The sequence below is a fragment of the Heliangelus exortis genome, chromosome 12 (genome assembly GCF_036169615.1).
Source record: "Heliangelus exortis chromosome 12, bHelExo1.hap1, whole genome shotgun sequence".
Lineage (NCBI taxonomy): Eukaryota > Metazoa > Chordata > Aves > Apodiformes > Trochilidae > Heliangelus > Heliangelus exortis.
Window position 1 is genome coordinate 11,146,464 of NC_092433.1, and position 17,974 is coordinate 11,164,437.

Consider the following 17,974-nt stretch of genomic DNA (forward strand, 5'->3'; position numbering starts at 1 on the left):
ATAGGAAAATAAAAATGAGTATTATATTCCTTTCCTCTCTTCAATGCTGCTTCTTTCCCAGACTTTCTCCCCAACAACTATTCCTTCAGCCAAGCAGAGGGGATTTTTACAGCTTTTTCTAGTATTCTGTCAAGAAATACAAATATTTTTTTTCTTCCTGGTTTCCTGTTATAAAATGGCATTTCTCTGGGGACTAGGGACTACTGGAGACATTTCTCAATTAATTTATGACTTTAGTTAGCTCTGGTGACAGACTTGGTTTGACTGCTGGGCCATGCAAGCCTCCCAGGCCACCGCTAGTGCTGTATTAAAGCATCTGGGAGATGCTCTATGACTCACTGGGCCACAGTCCCATCATGGGATGTGTCCCTGGGTACCCAACAACTGCATTGCAGGAATGTGTAAAGTAACATGCAATTTCTAACCTTTCTCCTCTGTAAGGCAGTGCTAGGTAGTGTGGCTTAAAAGTACTATTTGGAGATCTGTGTGTAGCCGGAATGGGCAGTGCAAAACTGATATATGATGAATACTTACTGCTTTATGAATCTTGGGGTTTAGTGACAGAAAACACAGCAGGAACTTTCTGGAGTTGGGCAAGGGGGTGAAGGAGACATCTCTTCTTCTTTGCTTTTTTCCTTTATCTATTATTTGAAGGAAAGTGAGCTTTATTGTCTGTTAGTCTTTAGACTGAGTACTTTCCTAATAGTTGAATTAATTTTGTTCTAGTATCCACCTCCTTACTGTATCAAAGTACTTGAAAGTGCAGATGTTGTGTGCACCAGCAGTACTCTGAGAAATCTTTCTTTGGTCACCTCTCCTTGCCACAGGCACCCAACCATTCAGTTATCATTTCCCTTGGGACAGCTGTTAAACCAGGTTACAATCACAGACTTTCACTCAGGCCTCACATGTGAAAATAATCCAACATGGGAGAGCCAAAGCAGCACAAAGATCTGTCTTTTGTAGTGGGACATATCTTACTCGACTTGCAACACAATGGGCCTTTGTCAAGCTACTCTTTAGGGAAATAAAGCCAGCCTAGATCACCATGATTCCCAGCACCCTTAGGAGCTCTTTGTGCAGGTGCTAAGACTCCCAAGTAAGATGGTTACATTGCATGAGGCCTTTCCACTCCTCATCTGCCATTAGATGGCAGCAACCGAACATGGAATGAGGGCACGCAGCTCTGCAAGTCCTGTTTATCCCGTGGCTTCTGCAGGGATTTCAGGCTTTCCTCTTCCAGGTCAATGGTTCAAATCTGTCCCATGTCAGAAGGGGCCAGAGATCTGCATAATCTGACAGCTGCCCAGCAACCTGTGCGAGAGCAGTTTGGAGGTTTCTGTTTCTGATTTTGTGGACGAGTGCCCTTCTCATCAGTGGAAGCAAATAGTACCCCCTCTTGACATACCAAGAAAGAGGCAGAAGATGCTCCAAAAAGATTTAATTCTCCTCCCTACATTTCAGATGATTTGCCAAAGGGGAGTACTCATCTCAGTGCATAAGCCTGCCCTCAGTGATGAAGCCAGAAGATTGTGTTGGCCCCTGTCCTCCTGTAAGTGAATAACTGCTCAAAATGATCTCATTCTGGACAGAAGGGTGACAGTTGGGGTCCTTCAGCAGATAAAATTAATTTGCCATTAATTTAGGATATGATATTCTGATAGTTTTGCAATGGCAAAATGAAAACTGTCAAACATGTTGTAACACCTCTATTGTTTACAGCCTCTAAAATGCCATGGACAATAAACTCTACCGAGAACTGCCTTACAAGGTGACCTAATTTGGAAAAGGAAACAGTTACAGAATTTTTTCACATGAGAAGATGCCTCACTGTGTCTCCTTTCCTTACATATTTAAAATCCTACCAGGGACTGAAGCAACCAATACTCTCCAGAGAAACCATGAGATAAGAAATTACCCTAGCAAGCATGTGATTGTAATATAGTTCAAGCCTGTGTGTGTGTATCATTCAGCTTGTTCTGTTAGGATCTGAGGAGTATGTCACTACGTAATCCCTCTGGGCAGCTGGGCACTCCTCCAACGCTCAGATTTCCCTTGCTGCTAATGAATCAGACTCTTTTGCTAACTTACCTCCAAAGCTCGTTTACTTGGAAACCATGAGAGCTTAGGGAACAGGGTTCTCTCCATGCATAACAATGACCTATTTTAGATACTTCTCCCCAGATCATGGAGAAGAGGCAGCAAGAGGGAGTGCTGCTATCCAAGAGGCATTTCCTGGAATCAGTCCTAAACAATGCCGCGCCATTTCCATTTTAAGACCTGACATTTCGTGGTGCCAATGCCTCCACACAACAGAAAATGCCAGTGTGAGCCAGGGATGGGATCCAGCTGCCTCATTCCAAGGATGCACATCCAGGCTCTCTGCATGCATGGCTACTATTCTCACAAACAGCCCCCCTTCCCATGCAAACTGGTAACACAGAATGGGAAAGCTTCCCACCACTCCCTGGGCAGGATGGCAAATGAGACCCAGGGCATGTTTTCCACCTGTGGACATGTTTACACCTCTGGCTCTCTCAGGTGTCATGAGCACTAAGCAATAATGCAAGGGAAACACAAACATACATTAGGAAATCTGCCCTTCCTCACCAAGCTCTGCACTTAGACTTCTACCCAAGCAGAATTAGTGGTGGAGTTCCAGACAACTGCAGAAAAAACTCACCTAGTATCCCAACAGGGAATGTTTGAAACCAAGAATTGTTTCATGTACCATCTCTTCTCTGAGGTGTGGGCTACTGCCTGAGGCTGAAAAGGAGCCAAACACTTTGTGGTTTTCCTGTACTTAGTGTCCTGAGGCAAAATAAGAAGAACAAACACATTATAATGCAGTCATTTCATATTATATTTAACCCAAACGTCACTATCCTCAGTACAAAGCTCAGATCCCAGGATGGAACCCTGTGGTTTCAGGCCATCTGTAGCTGATACCTTGCAAGGCCAGAAAGGACCCTTGTCCTGTGTGACTTAAAGGACACAGCACATTATATCAATTCCTGGTTGAAGTGCAGCATTTCTGTTAGAAAAGTACCTGACCTACAAAAAAAATAGCCATTGATGGAGGAAAATCAGTCACAAGCATTAAGAACTTACTCACTCTGCACTTCGAGTCTGAATTTGGCTGGTTTCAGCTTCTAGCCCCTGAATGTATGTATTTTTACAGTTACATAAGCTCATTTCCAAAATGTCCTTTCTCTTCTTGTAATTCCCAAGTCTCTCACCTTTAGGGAAGCAGATCTGCTTCAACTCACTCATATACCTCTCCTCAAAACTCATCTTGAATTAACTAACATCTTAACCAACACATTTCCAAAAATGTGCTGCTGAGTGGGGCTCAAAATTGGGCAGCAGTACTGAATCCAGAGAGAACTGAACCTATCTGCACAGAAGAAGACTTTCTCTGTCAAACCAGTGACCATTTTAGGACTTCCTAGACTTCCAAAGACTGGCACACGGGCTCATAATTTTTTTATAATTGAAATGCTGTGTGGTTGCATGTACAATCAGTGTATTATTACAATAGGCTGCTGCCTGTAACCTGTCAACATCTCTGGATACTAGGCTAATTTGGAAAGACCTGTTTTTCTTTAAGAATGTTCATTGCTGCTAATTACCCAGTTTTTTTCATTAATGAGTCACCACTAATGTCTTCTTTTGATTAATAGCACTATCATCTCCCTTAAATGTGACACGTACAAAGCCTTTTCCCTCTTTTTCTTGAACATCCCTGTTCTTTGCTACTCCTGCAGATTTCTTTCTCACCATCACTGGAAGCTAAGGCTACTGAGTACAGGAAAAAAAGAATCAGAGTTTTCCTAGCTACCTAGAAATAGTTTACTAATGGCAACATCAAATGTGCTCTGTTCAGCTAATGTAATTTTTATTATTAAAAAGGAAGTCATCTTCCTGGCCCCTGAAAGTTCAGTAAGGTATCATGATGATTATTCTTAGTCAGCTCAGTATGCTTAATTTAGCATAACCACACTTCTGCTAAGGAAGAAGATGGCTGCATTTAGGCTAAGCACTAAAATTGGTGCCATGTAGTGCACATCAGAATCACAGACTCATAGAATCATAGAATTGGCTGGGTTGGAAGGGACCTCTGAGATCATCAAGTCCAACCCTTGATCCACTACTGCCGCGGTTACCAGACCATGGCACTGAGTGCCACATCCAGACTCTTTTTAAATATCTCCAGGGATGGAGAATCCACTACTTCCCGGGGCAGCCCATTCCAACGTCTGATCACCCTCTCCGTAAAGAAATTCTAATATCCAACCTAAACCTCCCCTGGTAAAACTTGAGACTGTGCCCTCCTGTCTTGCTGATAGTTGCCTGGGAAAAGAGACCAACCCCTGCCTGGCTCCAGCCTCCTTTCAGGGAGTTGTAGAGAGTGATGAGGTCTCCCCTGAGCCTCCTCTTCTCCAGGCTGAACAGCTCCAGTTCCCTCAGCCTCACCTCACAGGACTTGTGCTGGAGTCCCTTCACCAGCCGGGTTGCCCTCCTTTGGACCTGCTCCAGGACCTCAATCTCCTTCCTGAACTGAGGGGCCCAGAACTGGACACAGGACTCGAGGTGTGGCCTCACCAGCGCTGAGTACAGGGGAAGAATCACTTCCTTGGACCTGCTGGCCACGTTGTTCCTGATACAGGCCAGGATGCCATTGGTCTTCTTGGCCGCCTGGGCACACTGCTGGCTCATGTTCAGCTTCCTGTCAATCCAGACTCCCAGGTCCCTTTCTGTCTGGCTGCTCTCAGCCACTCTGTCCTCAACCTGTAGCGCTGCATGGGGTTGTTGTGGCCAAAGTGCAGGACCCAGCACTCGGTCTTGTTGAACCTCATCCCGCTGGAATCAGCCCAACTCTCCAGTCTGTCCAGGTCCCTCTGCAGAGCCCTCCTGCCTTCCAGCTGATCGACACTCTCCCCCAGCTTATCGTCATCTGCAAATTTGCTGCTGATGGACTCAATCCCCTCATCTAAATCATCAATAAAGATATTAAATAGAACTGGTCCCAACACTGATCCCTGGGGGACACCACTAGTGACCGGCCGCCAACTGGATCAGCACCGTTCACCACCACTCTCTGGGCCCGGCCCTCCAGCCAGTTCCTAACCCAGCACAGGGTGCTCCTGTCCAAGCTGTGGGCTGACAGCTTTTTCAGGAGAATGCTGTGGGAGACAGTGCCAAAGGCCTTGCTGAAGTCCAGGTAGACCAGATCCACAGCCTTCCCCTCATCCACCAGGTGGGCCACCCAATCATAAAAGCCTTTTTCCGGTTTCCAGTTTTTAGTGACTACTTGAAGACAACCTGGAGAACTCTTCAAGAATATGTTACACCTGTGACTGGTAACTCTCAGCTATGTTTTTTTTAGGTGCTTTTTTTAGGATGGAGATGTCAGTAGCAATACTCCTCCTGGGATATAGCAGCTCCAATAGGAGGAAGCAGGAATATCAGTTGTTGCAGTCAATTCTGCCTAGGAATGTGTTCTTAAAGTGAGACAGCTTTTTTTACTGCATGTTTGGTTTTTTGGTTTTGTTTGGTTTTTTGTAGCTGTTAAAATAAACCATCTTTTAAAACCACTCAGTTTTTCAGTTGAGCACCACTGAATATTTCAGAGCCATATCATTGCCCTCAAGGAAAAGGAACAAAGCTCTCATCCAACATCCTTTTCCCACAGATAAATGCCTCTTACTTAAGAAATTAAATCTAGACAGAAATTCCTTAGGGCATAGCTGTGCTGAAGTGATTTTATTAAGTGACTTACAAACAATCATTTTGAAACGCTTTTCTGCCTTTCTCCTCAGGCAACCATTTCATTCTTGCCTTTTGCTGATCTGTATTATAATTTTTTTGCATTTGATTTCTCAGTTGTTTGCTGTGAACATTGCTGCCTGAACTCTTTCCGGAAAAGCTGAATTCTTTTGGAGAAAGGATCTGGGAAATCCAAGCAATATTGTTTAGCAAAATAATGTATGCTGTCAAGGGGTTTTGGGCAGGTCTAACTAGCAGAGGAAGTTAGCCAAAAGAAGAAATCACTTCACTACTGCTTGACAGGTGTCCCGGACATCACCATAAGAAATGGCCTCAAGCTTGGCCAAGGTCTTACAAGCCTTAGTAGAAAACACAGGACTTAAAGACTATGAGCATGGACACACTTGTTACCGAAAAGAGGCTTTTAAAAAGGATAGTTATAGCCATAGATTTGCAGGGGTATTTTTTCAAAGGCAGTGACTAAGAAGGAGAAGAGTCACTTGTCTCCAGTACTCTCCTGTGCTAAGAGAGACACCTTTCTTGCTAGTGTCCTACAACCCAACACCAATTTTTCAGGACTTTCAGTTCCATTTCAGCCATGACTTTTCTCTCACACCAAGCAAAGCACTAAGTTCACTCTATTATCTTTTTCCTATCAGTATGTTTTCCTTCAGAGGCAGGAGAAGGGGACAAACACAAGAGCCCTGGGCAGCAGCCCTGCTGAGAGCACCTCACCTACAGGAAGAAAGACACAAGGAGAAAAACTTGTGTCCCTGCTTTGCAGCTGATCTGAAGCTTGTCAGCCTTTTCACATACTAAGTAGGTTTGCAGCTCCCTGTTAAAGCTCTGCAACAGAGGCTGATCTGGTTCATCTGGGGCCATGCCTGGCTCTCCTGAAAAAAAAAAATTTAAAAGTTATTTATTTATAACTGTCTTGTGAGAAGGAAAACTGTTTTCTATATTTAATAAGAATGTTCCCAGCATATTAACCCAGGCAGTATTAGGCTGAGGGACTTGGGCTTTTTTTCTGAATATGAGCTACTACATTTACCATATTTCTCGGCTTAATCCTCCAGAGATCTACGGTCCAATAGCACAACTATTTACTGCTCAGAGAAGTGATAATTTATTCTAAACTTCTCAGAAAGTTCAGATTTAGAATTGTACAGCCTGGAGGAAAGGAAGACAGGAACTTTTTAGGTGTTGCTGAGTCTTCAATTTGAAAAAACACAGTGTTTGAATATACCCTTGATGCTGTGTGCTCCAGCCATATGAACCCCTGTTCTATGATACTATAAGCACGACCACCTCTTCTTTTTGAGGCCAAATTCAAGGGCATCTTCCCATCTAGCCATGAAAGTTAGAAACATTACATCAGATCTTTTGAGGGATGTATGCTTCAAAGTATGTTTGTCTGAGTATTTCTCATGGCTGGCTGGAAAGTCATTAGATGCACCCAGCCAGGCACTGCAAAGCCTGAACACGGGCAACTCAGAGCTGCTTCTGGAGCTTCCCTGCCAGGGCAATGCAGCATTGCTGGGACCAGTCTGCTACCACCATAGCACAAAGGCAGAAAGTACTGGGAGAAGAGGGCTGTCAAACATGGGTGCAGATTGAAGGAATAAAAATCGTTACGCAGATGATGCCCCAGCTCTAGCTCAGGTAAATGACATTCTCCAAATCTGCATTTCTTTTGCTTCTTCATACTTATGCACTGCCTGATCTCTCTACCCTGTTGTAAACTGCTATGCCAGGCTCTGCAAAAGTACTGCTGTAACATACAGCCCCAGACCCTGGTACATTCCAGGAGCAGGGGACACTTTCTGTGTATTTCCTTCTGCCCAGACCGGCTGAGCTTGTTTTGACCCTGACTTTCTCAATGTGAAAGCCTTTGGGGATACTTGGCTGAAAAATATACACAAAAAACTTGAGTTGCATTCCCTTTGTGGTACATTTAAGGAAACTGTGACACAGGGAGTTCTCACTTATGCAGACCTACAGACGTATGAGCAGAAGACTCCAAGCAGAAAAAAAACATTTTCCTTTTTTAAAATCCATAACCCATAGATTGTATCACCTATTATTTCCTGATCTTTTACTTCTCCTTAATAATGAGGAACATCTTTCCAGGCTCAGACTTTAACCTGGACTATTCATATACACCGCCATGCAAGGAGATCTCATCCTGACATAATAAGCCCAGATAATCCATCAAGCTTGCTTAAAAATCCAATTACATGCAAGTATATACAACATTAAAACAACAGAGACAAATATAATTATAAGAAATCTTGCTTTTTGCATTTGCAGCCTGAACAAAGGGGGAAAACTAGAATGTTCTTGCTTGCTTGCCAGCCCCTACTTTGTGCATAGAAATGCTCAATTCCTGAACCCAAGAAGTGCATGGGTCTGTTTTGCAAGTGTGGGTCAAGAGCTTGCCCGTGGGTATAGAGCCCACATGCTGCCTCTACGTTCCACACCAACATGCTGAGAGTAGCCACCACATGCCTTGGCTTTTCAGGAATCTGTATGCTCAGTATAACCCAAACCTCTCTGAGACTATGGCCATAAACAGAACTGTTGCTTCCCACTATCAGCATTGAGTGGTTCATGTTAGATTCAAAGTCCTCCTATTCAGAAACAAGGGGAAGTCATAGCACACAGTATATGTGAAGGAGCTACTTAAGCCATTTACTAAAAAGCTTTGATACAACCCAGAAGTATATTGGCATTCCTGCACATTTCAGAAGCAGCATGGTTCAGATATTCAGAAAGAAAGCTCAGAGGAGGCAAAGCAAAGCTCACATTTACATGTGCTGCCAGTTTGAGCAGCATTTTAGCTTCCTGTATCTCTGTCTTCCTATGTATTCTGCCAGGATGACCACAAATAACAATTGGGCATGTTCTGTGGTAAAGCTTTCGTAAACATTTCGGTGAAAAAAGCTGCAGCCAGGTAAGAGATTGCATTTATCGATTTTTATTCCATTAGTAGATAGTTTCTGCCACAAAAAGGACCCAAAACAGCTTTGACATTTTAAGGCGAAATCTATTTATGTCTCTGTGTGCTAAGCAAAAAAAAACAGTCCTTGAAATGACAAAGAGCTTTCTCTCTTTGGAGATTCTGGCTAATATTGAGAACCAATCTGCTGAGCCCCACGTGTCTAACATCATCCTGTGCTGCAAGGGAGAGAGAGCCTGGTGAATGGGCCCTGGCCTGCTCTGCCTGGAAACTGCACTGGCAGCAAAGCAGTTCAGTGGAACAAGAACCATAATAGGAATGTGGGGCCTGAGCTTTCCATATTTGTGATGGTCTGTTTGGAGCCTGTGGCAGCAATGTTAGCAGCACATTGCATCTTGTGATCTGCTCTGTAATAGTGAGCCAGAACACACTGATGTAGCTGAAATCCAGCTATATCTGCAGATGTACTGAAAGCCACCCTTCTCTCTTGCCCACTTTAACATCCTTTGGTAATTTTGGGTCTATTTTATTGTCTACTAACACACCAGTTTAATTATCTATGTTGAAATGCTAACAAGCATCCAGAAAGGCATGGGAAATTTTACTTCAGCTTAGGAAGAGCTTTCAAATTACAGAGATAATGAAAACTTTAAGCCAGCATACCTCCAATAATGGAGATCTTTAAAGGCACCAACATCTACACGCAGGTGGCTAAAGCAGAGGATGGATGAGCTGGCTCTCAGAGTTCCCCTCCAACTCCACCATTTGCTGCCCAGGTGTGATAAATATTGCCTGGTTCCCTCCTGAAAGTAACAAGCTATCATCACTTGGAGATACATCCTTAGGTATTTTGTAAATTGCAGGCAACTACATTTCTCATTCTCACTCAATTGAGTTGCTGTGGTTTACTGAGCTATGGTACCTCATCTGAGCTGTATAAATCTGTCTTGCACAGATGAGAAGAAAAATGTGAGCTGTGATCACTATTAACTCAGTGTAATTTGATTAATGTCTAAAGCCCTTGACTGCACATGTCAAAATAGAAACAGGCTGGACAAACCCATTAAATATTAGGCAGGTAAGAGAGTCAGGGAGCAATTCATCCAATTTATCTTCACTTCTCTTTAGATGGGAACCAGTTAAAGTGCTCATCTTTCTCTGCTTACTGCAGAAGGAATCTGCCTTAAACACTGAATTTTAAAAGGCAGTAATGAGACAATACAAGTCTTAGGAAAAATCTTCAGCACTAAACAAAGCCCAGCATCACTGCTCACCTCTCTCCTCATACATCAGAAAGGCTTTTACCAGGGACAGTAACCACAGCAGCCAAGTGGCTTCTGGGTTTGGCAGAGCCTGTGCTTGTGGACTGAGTTGGGTTTCTTCTCATCTGGTTAACAACTATTTTAGCATAACTACTTATCTCAGCACTGCAGCTGTGCAGAGAGGTTTGCATTTCACAACACTGGGAGAGCTGCTCATGGGAATCCATCCAGAATTTGCCTGCATTAAAACCTTAATCCTGAAAGTTCACATGGTAAGTGCCTCAGCTCACTGGGTTTACTGCCTGTGCCAATGGATGCTGTGCAAGGAGGCACTGAAATCCAAGTGTTAAGCATTCATTTCCCCACGCTCACAATGCTAAATCCAAAGATCCTTTTAGAACAACGAAAAACTAAAGCACACAATGAGATATGCTGATATGGCATGGTAGAGTTTGCCAGAGTGAAATACAGATTGCTTACTCTTCCTTTTCTCCTAGCCATTTTGTTTGCTAATATCTGCCCAACATCCTGCCTTGTTCCAGGCAGGAGAAAGTTCTCTGTTTACCTCCGCCTATTGCCAATCTCTCTTCTCCAGAAGTAGCACAGACACTTTCTTAAAGCACTCCTTTTCCAACGCATTACTTCTCCTTCACCTAATCCCACAGAAACTAACCCTCAAGTCCAGAATTCATCAGAAGTTAAAAACACTGGAAATAGTGTAACAGAGCTGGAAAGAGGTGGATTACTGTGGTTCAGTGCTGCAGAGAACCAGCTGGATTTCAGAACCCAGAGCTGCAGTCCCAGTGAGCATCACCACACTGCCATGGGATGTGGCCCTCAGCAGCCAGGGCACAAAGCACCTCTGGGGGAGGGCTGGCTCTCCCCTGTGCTCCCAAGCAGGCAGCCACTGAGAGTGGGTTTTCCACTTTTGGCCACAGTGCAAATGCAGAAGGAACAGGGGTGGTGGCAAGCAACAGCCCTTTTTTCTCTATATCCCCAGCCTCTGTACCTTGACATGATGAAAAGCATTACCTTAACACAGGGCTTTTCTTCAGACAGAGAAACCTGACTGTGTCTAGTCAGGGAAATGCAGCCAGATAAGGTTGATTACAGCCAGCAAGAGAAAACACTGGTTCTGACAGAGGTCTTTGAAGTAAGACAGCCCCATAAAGGACCTTCATTTCATCTCATCTCATCCCATCTCATCTCATCTCATCTCATCTCATCTCATGCATTTCCTGAAAGAGTGAGCCTGCTGTCTGAGTGACATTTCTGGCTACAGGGATAAAAGTCCTTCAGAGAATAAAATTCATTACAAGTTTGCAGAAATGCTGGGCTAGCACGCTAAACTACTTGTAATGGGAACATCCAATGAAGGGGATGCATACACCCCAGGGGTATAAAATGGGACAGAAGCTCAGAGTTTTCCCCATTGCCAGAAAACAAGACACTGAAGACATTTTGTAATTAGCTGCTTCTACCTAGGTCCTTAGGACAGGGTGCAAACTGAGGAAAGCTTCCTGACCAAGATTAAGTAAGGAGGTAAGGAGGTAAGATCAAGTTGTAAATACAATCCTATCTTGAACCTCACAAGTCTGCAGCCACTGGCAAAAGTCTCGTGAGTTCCAGTGAGGCCAGAGACTGACCCCAAGATGGTCACACATGGGTTTTTATTCATTCCATAAAGATTTGCTAAACTTGGAACCTGATTGTGGATCAGCTTCCAAACAACACCCATGTTAGGGGTAGCTGGACTGGAGTTTCAGTGCTGGCCCTTCTCCACAGGACTGAAAGCCAAAATTATGATGATGACAATAAATATTCAGCACTTCATCTTCAAAGGGTTGGGTGGATAGTTCAGTTAGTGGGTAGAAAATCAATGGCAAAATATAAACCATGCCATCAATTATTCATGCAATATCTTCTCAAGCTACATATGAAGATAGTCAATGGGGTTGATAGGTGTATTTATATTTATTTTGCCCTAAAGACTCCATTATTTGTAGATCCCCAAACCACAATATTAGTGGTAATAAAAACTATTTTTAAGAAGGGTGTTGTTATGACCTAGAGGCAAGCTGGAGGGGAGGTGTGACTGGATACTCCAAAGAGATAACTTCTTACTTTTCATGTGGCTCTCCATCTCTGAACTGCCTTCTTGGCTCTTTGAGATACTTGCTTGGTGACCAGAGAGTGGCACAGAGAGGTAACTGAATGTGAACCCTTTAAAGGTCAGGCACACTCCCAGTAAATGAGTTATCAGAAAAGCCACACTTCTGAGCAGCCTCTGAGAGGAATAAATGGTTTGCAAAGAAACCAGGCTGTGAACAGAGGCACTGTGGGAGCTTACATTCTTGTTCTTGTCTGAAGCTTCTTGTCCAAAAGATCAAACTAGGCACATTGAAAAATACAGAATAATTGTCTTAGAGCACAAGAATTAGCTAGAGAAGATGCTTGCTTTCCTTCTTGTCTCAGGCAGGGGAAGTTTGCCCAACACACAGCACTCCTCAGAAGCTGATCTTCCTATGTGCTGGAAAGCTTTTGCTCTCACACTCATCAGTGATTTGAGGACATCCAGTATACTACAGGAACAGTTCCTCTTCCAGGTTCAGGCTCTGAAACATTTGATGTCCAGTCCTCCTGTGCTTTTAAATACGTCTGTTTGGAAAAGGATCAAGCTCACTCCAGGGCAAAACACTCTCTGGCCTTTTTCTGCTCAGTACAGAGCACTGGGCTTTGCATGATTTCCAGTTACTCTTCGGTGCATCCCTGTGGTTCCCTTACTAAACTGTGCACTACACTGTGCAATGTCAAAGTGCCCCTTGCACTGTCTGCAGATCAAGACCAACAGGAGGCTTTTCTACTGATATCAGGGACTGGTTAAGATTACTCAAATAGCCTCCTGAATCTTAGTAAAATCTAACTTAGTCCATCTCCTTTCCTTCCCTTCAACAGGCATTTTGCCTTAATTTCTTGAGCTATAGTCAGTTCATAGTGACCTCCTCTTTGAAACTCTGCTGTTGTTTGCTGCTTTCAACTTTTCCTTCTGAAGTGATGTACAGTGTAAAATGGTCATGTTAGAGCTCAGCCCTGAGCACTTGGGCTGAGGGCAGAGGGATGTCATGGCTTCATGGCAATTTCTATAGATAGAGAGACTTCCCATCACTTGTGGTAATTTCAGTTAAAACCCTTCTTTTAAAAGGGTTCTCATGGCTCCTGGAAAAATGGAGGACTTACTCCAGGTCAGAGGATTTGGTCATAATGGTCCCTTCTGGTCTTAATGTCTAATAAACTATGAATCATCTCATTTAGTCCTGTGATCTTGTACCCATTATGCCATTTGCTCTTTTCAAAACCAAGCAAGGGGCCCATCATCTTTTGCAGAACTGAAAGAACAGAAAATCAGGGCAAGAAGACCAGGAAATAGTAGAGACAGTCACAAGTCTGTTATCAAGTTCACCTCACTATCCAAAATACAACTGGGTTTTTTTTCCAGTACTGCATGAGGTGAATTTATTCAGCCCAAGTGCCAGCTTGAAGTTCATGTAGCTTCCTGAATAGCTGTGACCTTGCAGCAATTTTGGGGTTATCAGTCTAACTGATAGATTTAGAGAAAGCCTGCTGTATATATTGAGGACTGCAGCTGTAGTTTATAATAAGGCATGTCAAATATATCATAATTAGCTCTCTGTGGACACAGTCATGGGTTCTGTTGACAAATTACAAGGAATGGGATCTCACAGGCACTCAGACTGGCTGCATTCTGAAGCTGCATGGGGCTCCTTACACATGAACATGTGAAGTATATCACGGATATTTGTATACCTATAACCTTTTACTCTAGCACCAGTCAGTAAGATTCTCCCTGGAATTCTCTCAGGAAACCCTTTTAACAGGATAATTTAAGGAGGCAAAGTCATTCCTTGGAGATGGCGAATCTGGTCATTACCCCACCATGCAAAGCACATCTCCCCTTAAATATCCTCAGGGTCATGAAAATCTGGAGTGTTCTTGTCTAACAGCTTTCATTTGGGATCTTGTACGAAGCAGCAAACACTAAGAAATGAAGCTTCACAATAATACTGTAAGGTAGGTCATAATGATCCAGAACTTTAAGGGAAGCAAGGAAACTTGCAAGTAAGTAGCTGCAACTTGACAGTTCCCAATGGTGCCATTGAAGGAAACAGAAAGCCCCTGTGCACTCACATGTTTCTTGTTGAAGTGACTTTCATGTGCCACAAGCTCCACTGCTCACTTCAGGAGCTGGTTTACATCATTCCTCACAGACTGGTTTGAGCCTGTATCAGACATACTACTTCTCTCCATCCTCACTTCACATCGACTCCTCCATTTCCTTTCACAACATCTCTCTGCCACTCCTTTTTGCAGCATCATCTGTCCAGGATGGACTGGTCTGGTTTTCCTCAAATCAAATTATTCCTGATAAGCAAATACATGAATTTAGAGAGTCTAAAACCAACCAAACAAAACCCCACAAGCCAGTGATAAAAGGAAATATGTCTTCCTTCTGACTGCCTCTGGTTCAGAGTTCCTACCTGGCAGACGTATTCAACACACTGGGGGTTGTTTCATCTGCTGGATATGCATTTCACTCCAAAGCCAGTTCTTCCACAGGTGTCTTTCAGCTTTTCATGCCAAATGACAAATGCCCCCTTTGTGTGAGACAGTGGCAGCAGTTCAGAGAGAAGTTTGGAAGCAGCAGGTTATAAGGAAAAAAGTAGGGAGCGCTTTGAGATTGGAAGGGACTCATCTGGATCCCTGACATCAAACTGAAAATGCTTCCAGACATGTGGAGGGGGAAGGAAAAAAAGTAAAAACATAAATATTCTGCATGCCAGATCTACAGCCAGTGCAAGTCAGTGCTGCTGTACTGCCATCTGGCTGGCTTCACCCACAGACCCTCACCCCTACCATGGGGAAAGTCCTACAAAGCACAGACACCCTCACACACAGGACACCTATCCCAAATGCAGAATCAAAAAGATCCCAATTGCGTAAAATTAATGTTTGGCTCCAGTGATGCAGTGTAAATTTACACCAGCTTTAAACTTGCAAGCATATAAAATATAAAGAAAAAAAAAAAAAAAATCAAACCAATCAAACCACCCAGGAAGGGAATTTCAGAAATAAAAATCAAGCTGAGTTACAGCCAGCTTCTCAATTCCCTCAGCGCCCTTTACTTAGGCAGCTTTCCAGTCAGTGTCAATGAAAGTTTTGCCTGAGTAGCAACCAAGTAAAAATAGACTCAGAATATCAGGATTCGACCCAGAGCCTTTAATATACAGAAACAGGCAGACCCACACAGAAACACACACAGAGAGGGTAAACCGCAGGAGTGATAATGAGCTTTGATTTTTCATCAGCTGCAAAAATGTCAACTATGCTCCCAGGAGATTCCACAATAGAGCAATATTTATATGTGATCTCTGCAGCGGTTTCCCGCTGTGTGTTGCATAAGCCAATCCTTCCCCAGCAGTAATGGAAACAGACGGCATTTGCCATGGTTTATTTTTTGCATCAGGCATTCTTCAGCAGATGCTCATGGGAAACAATATGGCAGAGGAATGACATTAGACTTCCCTTTGCAAACCCCAGGAACAAGCAGCACAGGACTTTTACTCTTGTTTTGGAACTGTTGCAAGAACTAGTGGCTCATCTTGCCCCCTTTGCATAGCTGGAAGGTCTCGTGTGTTACGAGAGCAGATTTGCTAACAGAACAGATTTGGCCTCAGTTCCCAGAAAACAAGTTTTGTCAGTGAGCTCCCCTCCTTCTCCAAGACACTCAGTGCCATGGTCTGGTAACCACGGTGGTAGTGGATCAAGGGTTGGACTTGATGATCTCAGAGGTCCTTTCCAACCTGTCTGATTCTGTGATTCTGTGAAGGCAGGAAGCCACCATAACTTAACTCTGCTCCTTCTACTTGTGTGAGTAGGAGTCTTTTAGGGTGAAATCATAGAATGCTTTAGGTTGGAAGGGACCTTAAAGATCATCTAGTTCCAAACCCCCTGCATGGGCAGGGACACCTCTCACCACACCAGGTTGCTCAAAGCCCCCGTCAGCCTTCCCACCAAAGTCATTGTTTCCCTGGGATCTATACTAGAGAAACACGGTGCTGCAGGGAATGAACTTAATGTCAAGTTGATTCCTAGCTGAACCTAGACCCTGAAATAAATTGCAAGGCAGAGTACAATGAGAGTTCAGTGTTAATAAACAGGATTAACCAATTAATATTGACACCAGCATTAACTATACAAAATAGCTACTGAGTAAGGTGTTACTGCACAGCCTGCGTGAGGCTATCCAGCAGTGTACTCAGGTTATAGAAATTTAAGATTCTAAAAAAGAACTTGGATCTGGAGTGGAAATGCCACTGTAAACTTGACTTCAGCCTTGGTCTTTAATGCACTACAGATGTGAAATTGTGGTGGGCTGAACCTGACCAGACATCAGGTGCCCACAAAAGCCATTCTATCTCTCCCCTCCTCAGCTGGACAAGGGAGAGAAAATGTAATGTATGGCTCATGAGTTGAGGCAAGGACAGAGATATCACTCACAGATTACTGTCATGGGCAAAGCAGACTCAGCACAGGGAAAGTAGCTTTCCATGGTGTGGGGAATCTCTGACTGGAGCACTGCCTCTCTCTCCTTCATAGAACCATCAAGGTCAGAAAAGACCTTCAAGATCATCAAGTCCAACCATCAGTCCTACCCCACTGTAACCACTAAACAAACCATGTCCCAAAGCACAGATCTACCTGTTTTTTTGAACATCCCTAGGGACAGCAACTCCACCACCTCCCTGGGCAGCCTGTTCCAATGCCTCACCAGTCCTTCACTGATCTTGGGGTCTGTAGAAATACTGCTCTCTCCTAATCTCAACTCCTCTCACGAGCTGCAATTGCAGGTTTTTATTTTTCTTTCTTCCTTCCTAAATATGTTCTCACAGACATGCCACCACCATTACTGACTGGCTCAGCTTTGGCCAGCAGTTGGTCCATCTTGGTGCTGGCTGGCATTGGTTCTTTGGGACACAAGGGAAGTTTCTAGCAGCTTTCTCACGGAAACCACCCCCTGCTAACAAAGCCTTGCCAAGCAAACCCAATACAGCAGCTTTGCTTGGGCTCTGCTTTTTTTTGAATCTGTGCTTCAGGTTGAGATTTGGACAGGTTATTTCCCACTGTCAGACATCCTTAGAGAAAGAAAGCTGAAATATCAAGAACTTCATGGAGGCAGTAGTATTTTCTTTGAGCTTTTAGAAACAGGCTGAAAGAAGTTGCTTAAGCTCCCACACAAAAGCAGAATCTCACAAGCCTAGAGTGAAAACCTCTTTTGTCAGATCTGAGCAAGCTACTGTGTGCACTGGGTACTGAATATCCTGAATCCTGCTGGCGACAACGAGGAGCCAGGAGCACTTCACATTTGACAGGCTGGGCCCTGAGCTGATGATTACACTGCACAACATCTCACCCTGGGTCTCACCCCACGCTCACACAGTGCTCAGAGACTTGCAGAGCACTTGGCATCCAGGGAACATGGCTCCACAATTTACAGGTCTGCCCAGGAGGACTGTTAGCATCTGACTCTGCAACAGCAGGGTCTGTGGAAAAACTATGATGGAAGATCTTGGACTATGCTCTTTGGTGAGCTAGCAAGAGCTGGAAGCAGTCCTTGCAGGTTTTATTGGCAGGGATCCAAAGACAGCAATGGGATTTAATTCTGCCTCTTCTTTATAACCCACAGTAAGCTGTTTTTCTTGGTGCATAATTGCTTACAAACTCTGAAGGAACATAACAGCTGGAGTTCCAGCATGCCTTTTGCTTCCAGTGAACATGCACAATTATTTTTTGCATCCTTGCTGGAAAGAACAGAGCAGACTGTACTCCAGGACTTTGTCACCTTATGACATATGATCAACATTCGTGTGTGTCACACTCGTCCTTACGCCAGCCTGTTGGCAGAGCA

At 43.9% G+C, this 17,974-nt stretch overlaps 1 long non-coding RNA gene across 1 annotated transcript in view; it reads right to left on the reverse strand.

The window, feature by feature from the left end:
* Nucleotides 1-5,395: 5,395 nt before the first annotated feature.
* LOC139801586 (uncharacterized) overlaps nucleotides 5,396-17,974 on the reverse strand; it is a 104,827-nt gene continuing 92,248 nt past the window's right edge. The window contains exons 3-4 of the long non-coding RNA XR_011728243.1: nucleotides 6,821-6,939; nucleotides 5,396-6,662 (exon numbers count right to left, since the gene is read on the reverse strand). This is a non-coding gene — a long non-coding RNA (uncharacterized lncRNA). The remainder of the gene's footprint in view (nucleotides 6,663-6,820; nucleotides 6,940-17,974) is intronic.